Source organism: Megalopta genalis, unplaced genomic scaffold (assembly GCF_051020955.1).
Source record: "Megalopta genalis isolate 19385.01 unplaced genomic scaffold, iyMegGena1_principal scaffold0139, whole genome shotgun sequence".
NCBI classification, from domain to species: Eukaryota; Metazoa; Arthropoda; class Insecta; order Hymenoptera; family Halictidae; genus Megalopta; species Megalopta genalis.
Genome location: NW_027476208.1, coordinates 82,501 through 89,876, shown reverse-complemented (window position 1 = coordinate 89,876; position 7,376 = coordinate 82,501).

Here is a 7,376-nt window from a genome sequence, read left to right as displayed (position 1 = left end):
ATTAGATTTCGTTCTAAATGCTTAATCCCTGTGTAGAAACGTTAGTTAAGCAAGAATATCGTATTCTTAAAAAAATCTAATGATAGGATTTTTCAGAAAATTGAAAAAACCGTAAAATGTCAAGAGTAAAGTGCCCTTATTTTAAACAATGTATCGTTCTAAATGCTTAATCCCTATGTAAAAAAGTTATTTTAGCAGGAATATGTTATTGAAAAAAATTAGAAAAATTTATTTTAGCCGTAAATCGAAAATAATGGATCGAGCGAATCGGTCGATTGCGCCGAGACGCGCCATGATGCAACAGACGAGCGATTGGAACGCCCGAATATTTTCAAAGTCCCAACGTACCGATCAAGAGTAAAGTACCATTTTCCTACATTAGATTTCGTTCTAAATGCTTAATCCCTATGTAAAAACGTTAGTTAAGCAAGAATATCGTATTTTTAAAAAAATCTAATGATAGGATTTCCCAGAAAATTGAAAAAACCGAAAAATGTCAAGAGTAAAGTGCCATTTTCTGACATTAGATTTCGTTCTAAATGCTTAATCCCTATGTAGAAACGTTAGTTAAGCAAGAATATCGTATTTTTAAAAAAATCTAATGATAGGATTTTTCAGAAAATTGAAAAAACCGTAAAATGTCAAGAGTAAAGTGCCCTTATTTTAAACAATGTATCGTTCTAAATGCTTAATCCCTATGTAAAAAAGTTATTTTAGCAGGAATATGTTATTGAATAAAATGAGAAAAATTTATTTTAGCCGTAAATCGAAAATAATGGATCGAGCGAATCGGTCGATTGCGCCGAGACGCGCTATGATGCAACAGACGAGCGATTGGAACGCCCGAATATTTTCAAAGTCCCAACGTACCGATCAAGAGTAAAGTACCATTTTCCTACATTAGATTTCGTTCTAAATACTTAATCCCTATGTAAAAACGTTAGTTAAGCAAGAATATCGTATTTTTAAAAAAATCTAATGATAGGATTTCCCAGAAAATTGAAAAAACCGAAAAATGTCAAGAGTAAAGTGCCATTTTCTGACATTAGATTTCGTTCTAAATGCTTAATCCCTATGTAGAAACGTTAGTTAAGCAAGAATATCGTATTTTTAAAAAAATCTAATGATAGGATTTTTCAGAAAATTGAAAAAACCGTAAAATGTCAAGAGTAAAGTGCCCTTATTTTAAACAATGTATCGTTCTAAATGCTTAATCCCTATGTAAAAAAGTTATTTTAGCAGGAATATGTTATTGAATAAAATGAGAAAAATTTATTTTAGCCGTAAATCGAAAATAATGGATCGAGCGAATCGGTCGATTGCGCCGAGACGCGCTATGATGCAACAGACGAGCGATTGGAACGCCCGAATATTTTCAAAGTCCCAACGTACCGATCAAGAGTAAAGTACCATTTTCCTACATTAGATTTCGTTCTAAATACTTAATCCCTATGTAAAAACGTTAGTTAAGCAAGAATATCGTATTTTTAAAAAAATCTAATGATAGGATTTTCCAGAAAATTGAAAAAACCGAAAAATGTCAAGAGTAAAGTGCCATTTTCTGACATTAGATTTCGTTCTAAATGCTTAATCCCTATGTAGAAACGTTAGTTAAGCAAGAATATCGTATTCTTAAAAAAATCTAATGATAGGATTTTTCAGAAAATTGAAAAAACCGTAAAATGTCAAGAGTAAAGTGCCCTTATTTTAAACAATGTATCGTTCTAAATGCTTAATCCCTATGTAAAAAAGTTATTTAAGCAAGAATATGTTATTGAATAAAATGAGAAAAATTTATTTTAGCCGTAAATCGAAAATAATGGATCGAGCGAATCGGTCGATTGCGCCGAGACGCGCTATGATGCAACAGACGAGCGATTGGAACGCCCGAATATTTTCAAAGTCCCAACGTACCGATCAAGAGTAAAGTACCATTTTCCTACATTAGATTTCGTTCTAAATGCTTAATCCCTATGTAAAAACGTTAGTTAAGCAAGAATATCGTATTTTTAAAAAAATCTAATGATAGGATTTCCCAGAAAATTGAAAAAACCGAAAAATGTCAAGAGTAAAGTGCCATTTTCTGACATTAGATTTCGTTCTAAATGCTTAATCCCTATGTAGAAACGTTAGTTAAGCAAGAATATCGTATTTTTAAAAAAATCTAATGATAGGATTTTTCAGAAAATTGAAAAAACCGTAAAATGTCAAGAGTAAAGTGCCCTTATTTTAAACAATGTATCGTTCTAAATGCTTAATCCCTATGTAAAAAAGTTATTTTAGCAGGAATATGTTATTGAATAAAATGAGAAAAATTTATTTTAGCCGTAAATCGAAAATAATGGATCGAGCGAATCGGTCGATTGCGCCGAGACGCGCCATGATGCAACAGACGAGCGATTGGAACGCCCGAATATTTTCAAAGTCCCAACGTACCGATCAAGAGTAAAGTACCATTTTCCTACATTAGATTTCGTTCTAAATACTTAATCCCTATGTAAAAACGTTAGTTAAGCAAGAATATCGTATTTTTAAAAAAATCTAATGATAGGATTTCCCAGAAAATTGAAAAAACCGAAAAATGTCAAGAGTAAAGTGCCATTTTCTGACATTAGATTTCGTTCTAAATGCTTAATCCCTATGTAGAAACGTTAGTTAAGCAAGAATATCGTATTTTTAAAAAAATCTAATGATAGGATTTCCCAGAAAATTGAAAAAACCGAAAAATGTCAAGAGTAAAGTGCCATTTTCTGACATTAGATTTCGTTCTAAATGCTTAATCCCTATGTAGAAACGTTAGTTAAGCAAGAATATCGTATTCTTAAAAAAATCTAATGATAGGATTTTTCAGAAAATTGAAAAAATCGTAAAATGTCAAGAGTAAAGTGCCCTTATTTTAAACAATGTATCGTTCTAAATGCTTAATCCCTATGTAAAAAAGTTATTTAAGCAAGAATATGTTATTGAATAAAATTAGAAAAATTTATTTTAGCCGTAAATCGAAAAAGAGACTGTTCGTTTCTCTGTCTCTCTCGCGCGATCGAACTATCGATGTTTCCCGACAAACTATTGGGAGTTTAATTAAACTTTATACATGAAATTACTCGTTTTGATCCCCGCTACACAGCCGTATACTTTTTATAATTTTGTGGAATCGGGAACCTTGAAATATTTAACATAACGCGGATCGTCTGTCTCTGTCTCTTTCTAGATCGGAATAATCGATGTTTCCCGGCAAACTATTGGGAGATTAATTAAACTTTATACATGAAATTACTCGTTTTGATCCCCGCTACACAGCCGTATACTTTTTATAATTTTGTGGAATCGGGAACCTTGAAATATTTAACATAACGCGGATCGTCTGTCTCTGTCTCTTTCTAGATCGGAAGAATCGATGTTTCCCGGCAAACTATTGGGAGATTAATTAAACTTTATACATGAAATTACTCGTTTTGATCCCCGCTACACAGCCGTATACTTTTTATAATTTTGTGGAATCGGGAACCTTGAAATATTTAACATAACGCGGATCGTCTGTCTCTGTCTCTTTCTAGATCGGAAGAATCGATGTTTCCCGGCAAACTATTGGGAGTTTAATTAAACTTTATACATGAAATTACTCGTTTTGATCCCCGCTACACAGCCGTATACTTTTTATAATTTTGTGGAATCGGGAACCTTGAAATATTTAACATAACGCGGATCGTCTGTCTCTGTCTCTTTCTAGATCGGAAGAATCGATGTTTCCCGGCAAACTATTGGGAGATTAATTAAACTTTATACATGAAATTACTCGTTTTGATCCCCGCTACACAGCCGTATACTTTTTATAATTTTGTGGAATCGGGAACCTTGAAATATTTAACATAACGCGGATCGTCTGTCTCTGTCTCTTTCTAGATCGGAAGAATCGATGTTTCCCGGCAAACTATTGGGAGTTTAATTAAACTTTATACATGAAATTACTCGTTTTGATCCCCGCTACACAGCCGTATACTTTTTATAATTTTGTGGAATCGGGAACCATGAAATATTTAACATAACGCGGATCGTCTGTCTCTGTCTCTTTCTAAATCGGAAGAATCGATGTTTCCCGGCAAACTATTGGGAGTTTAATTAAACTTTATACATGAAATTACTCGTTTTGATCCCCGCTACACAGCCGTATACTTTTTATAATTTTGTGGAATCGGGAACCTTGAAATATTTAACATAACGCGGATCGTCTGTCTCTGTCTCTTTCTAGATCGGAAGAATCGATGTTTCCCGGCAAACTATTGGGAGATTAATTAAACTTTATACATGAAATTACTCGTTTTGATCCCCGCTACACAGCCGTATACTTTTTATAATTTTGTGGAATCGGGAACCTTGAAATATTTAACATAACGCGGATCGTCTGTCTCTGTCTCTTTCTAGATCGGAAGAATCGATGTTTCCCGGCAAACTATTGGGAGTTTAATTAAACTTTATACATGAAATTACTCGTTTTGATCCCCGCTACACAGCCGTATACTTTTTATAATTTTGTGGAATCGGGAACCTTGAAATATTTAACATAACGCGGATCGTCTGTCTCTGTCTCTTTCTAGATCGGAATAATCGATGTTTCCCGGCAAACTATTGGGAGATTAATTAAACTTTATACATGAAATTACTCGTTTTGATCCCCGCTACACAGCCGTATACTTTTTATAATTTTGTGGAATCGGGAACCTTGAAATATTTAACATAACGCGGATCGTCTGTCTCTGTCTCTTTCTAGATCGGAAGAATCGATGTTTCCCGGCAAACTATTGGGAGTTTAATTAAACTTTATACATGAAATTACTCGTTTTGATCCCCGCTACACAGCCGTATACTTTTTATAATTTTGTGGAATCGGGAACCTTGAAATATTTAACATAACGCGAATCGACTATCTCTGTCTCTTTCTAGATCGGAATAATCGATGTTTCCCGGCAAACTATTGCGAGATTAATTAAACTTTATACATGAAATTACTCGTTTTGATCCCCGCTACACAGCCGTATACTTTTTATAATTTTGTGGAATCGGGAACCATGAAATATTTAACATAACGCGGATCGTCTGTCTCTGTCTCTTTCTAGATCGGAAGAATCGATGTTTCCCGGCAAACTATTGGGAGTTTAATTAAACTTTATACATGAAATTACTCGTTTTGATCCCCGCTACACAGCCGTATACTTTTTATAATTTTGTGGAATCGGGAACCTTGAAATATTTAACATAACGCGGATCGTCTGTCTCTGTCTCTTTCTAGATCGGAATAATCGATGTTTCCCGGCAAACTATTGGGAGATTAATTAAACTTTATACATGAAATTACTCGTTTTGATCCCCGCTACACAGCCGTATACTTTTTATAATTTTGTGGAATCGGGAACCTTGAAATATTTAACATAACGCGAATCGACTATCTCTGTCTCTTTCTAGATCGGAATAATCGATGTTTCCCGGCAAACTATTGCGAGATTAATTAAACTTTATACATGAAATTACTCGTTTTGATCCCCGCTACACAGCCGTATACTTTTTATAATTTTGTGGAATCGGGAACCATGAAATATTTAACATAACGCGGATCGTCTGTCTCTGTCTCTTTCTAGATCGGAAGAATCGATGTTTCCCGGCAAACTATTGGGAGATTAATTAAACTTTATACATGAAATTACTCGTTTTGATCCCCGCTACACAGCCGTATACTTTTTATAATTTTGTGGAATCGGGAACCTTGAAATATTTAACATAACGCGGATCGTCTGTCTCTGTCTCTTTCTAGATCGGAAGAATCGATGTTTCCCGGCAAACTATTGGGAGTTTAATTAAACTTTATACATGAAATTACTCGTTTTGATCCCCGCTACACAGCCGTATACTTTTTATAATTTTGTGGAATCGGGAACCTTGAAATATTTAACATAACGCGAATCGACTATCTCTGTCTCTTTCTAGATCGGAATAATCGATGTTTCCCGGCAAACTATTGCGAGATTAATTAAACTTTATACATGAAATTACTCGTTTTGATCCCCGCTACACAGCCGTATACTTTTTATAATTTTGTGGAATCGGGAACCATGAAATATTTAACATAACGCGGATCGTCTGTCTCTGTCTCTTTCTAGATCGGAAGAATCGATGTTTCCCGGCAAACTATTGGGAGTTTAATTAAACTTTATACATGAAATTACTCGTTTTGATCCCCGCTACACAGCCGTATACTTTTTATAATTTTGTGGAATCGGGAACCTTGAAATATTTAACATAACGCGGATCGTCTGTCTCTGTCTCTTTCTAGATCGGAATAATCGATGTTTCCCGGCAAACTATTGGGAGATTAATTAAACTTTATACATGAAATTACTCGTTTTGATCCCCGCTACACAGCCGTATACTTTTTATAATTTTGTGGAATCGGGAACCTTGAAATATTTAACATAACGCGAATCGACTATCTCTGTCTCTTTCTAGATCGGAATAATCGATGTTTCCCGGCAAACTATTGCGAGATTAATTAAACTTTATACATGAAATTACTCGTTTTGATCCCCGCTACACAGCCGTATACTTTTTATAATTTTGTGGAATCGGGAACCTTGAAATATTTAACATAACGCGGATCGTCTGTCTCTGTCTCTTTCTAGATCGGAAGAATCGATGTTTCCCGGCAAACTATTGGGAGTTTAATTAAACTTTATACATGAAATTACTCGTTTTGATCCCCGCTACACAGCCGTATACTTTTTATAATTTTGTGGAATCGGGAACCATGAAATATTTAACATAACGCGGATCGTCTGTCTCTGTCTCTTTCTAGATCGGAAGAATCGATGTTTCCCGGCAAACTATTGGGAGTTTAATTAAACTTTATACATGAAATTACTCGTTTTGATCCCCGCTACACAGCCGTATACTTTTTATAATTTTGTGGAATCGGGAACCTTGAAATATTTAACATAACGCGGATCGTCTGTCTCTGTCTCTTTCTAGATCGGAAGAATCGATGTTTCCCGGCAAGCTATTGGGAGTTTAATTAAACTTTATACATGAAATTACTCGTTTTGATCCCCGCTACACAGCCGTATACTTTTTATAATTTTGTGGAATCGGGAACCTTGAAATATTTAACATAACGCGGATCGTCTGTCTCTGTCTCTTTCTAGATCGGAAGAATCGATGTTTCCCGGCAAACTATTGGGAGATTAATTAAACTTTATACATGAAATTACTCGTTTTGATCCCCGCTACACAGCCGTATACTTTTTATAATTTTGTGGAATCGGGAACCTTGAAATATTTAACATAACGCGGATCGTCTGTCTCTGTCTCTTTCTAGATCGGAATAATCG